Source organism: Mytilus edulis, chromosome 3 (assembly GCF_963676685.1).
Source record: "Mytilus edulis chromosome 3, xbMytEdul2.2, whole genome shotgun sequence".
NCBI lineage: Eukaryota > Metazoa > Mollusca > Bivalvia > Mytilida > Mytilidae > Mytilus > Mytilus edulis.
The window spans coordinates 42,976,612-42,978,048 of NC_092346.1; positions in this window are offsets into that span (position 1 = coordinate 42,976,612).

Below are 1,437 nucleotides of genomic sequence, written 5' to 3' on the forward strand. Positions count from 1 at the left end.
AGAGTACAAAGTGACATTTAACTAATGCATTTTGATAAATAAATAATGCTGACATATTTGGGACTTTGTATCCGTGTCAATCATATTTTATCGAGATATATTTACGCATGTGAAATTTGTGTGTGTTGTTTTTTTTATTTGTAAAAGTGTAGGTCGATGTACTATTGGATTTTGATATGTACACAGTTGATATAGATATGATGAAATATTTTACAATGGATCATCATAGGAAATATATATATTAAACTTTCATATATATGAGCTTTATTTGACAAACCTATCCGAATTTTGGATCCTAAATGTTCCTCAACTTCGTACTTGATTTAGCCTTTCTATTTTTATTTTTATACGAGTGTCACTGGTCAGTCTTTTGAAGACGAAACGAGCGTCTTGCGTATAAATTGAATATATTTAAAGGAGAAAAACAATTATTTTTTTCAAACTTGGAATTTAGGAACATATGAATCTTAAAGCGAAAAAACTTAAATAAAGCAGTTGTTTTATGGTATAATCATTCAGAACTCTCTCCCGGACCCTTTCTGAAAATACAGTTTATTTCAACAGGAAAATTATAAAAAAAGAAATCAAAAGATTGGCATTAAAAAAACTGAGAGAGAAAAGAAAACTGGATTGATAGGAAACATAACATGTCTAGATTTCTGTTCCCTGTCTCATTGGCGCATGCCCTTTATCTCATTTTATTCATGATTTATGACAATCAAAGCTGCAAAAAATGATATCATGAGATGTCCCTTAATGTCGATGGCGGTGCCTGAAGTTCTTAAATGATGACTTTTTAAAAGAACTACATGTGTAGTTCATTGTCGTTCATACGAAAATTTTCATTCAATTCACTTTCCCCATTGCATTACAGTTAATCAGAATCAGATTTGCTAGAAGTCAACATTCGAAAGTACATTTTGATAACTTTATATCAGTATGACATTGTACCGAGTATAATATGTTATCGCAATAAAACAAAATACGAAATAGTCTATATTTAGCTATTTATCTGCAACTTAAGCAGATCGAAGGTGTGCCAATGATATAGATTGACCTACTACAATATACCTCATACCTTTATTGTATTTAGTAAAATTGCAAAAGAGTCATGCTGTATAAATTCATTAAGGCAATAAGCACAGTTACACCCAGTTTAAAGAAGTCCGAGTCCAATTTTAGAACATATGGAACTCAAGAAAATAAGCAACATGACACTAATCAACATAGAATAACATCGAACTACTAGCAGTAACTCACATGCGAGCTCCAGGCTTCAATATATTGATCGACAGATTTTGTCTTCATCATATGGAAATAACATAACCCGTATCATGTCAACAATTGGTTTAGGATACATGTGTTTGTTTTTGGTGCCAAGAAACTATGAGTAAACCAATAATAATTCACTAAAAGGGCCATCTTTTATTACTTGAC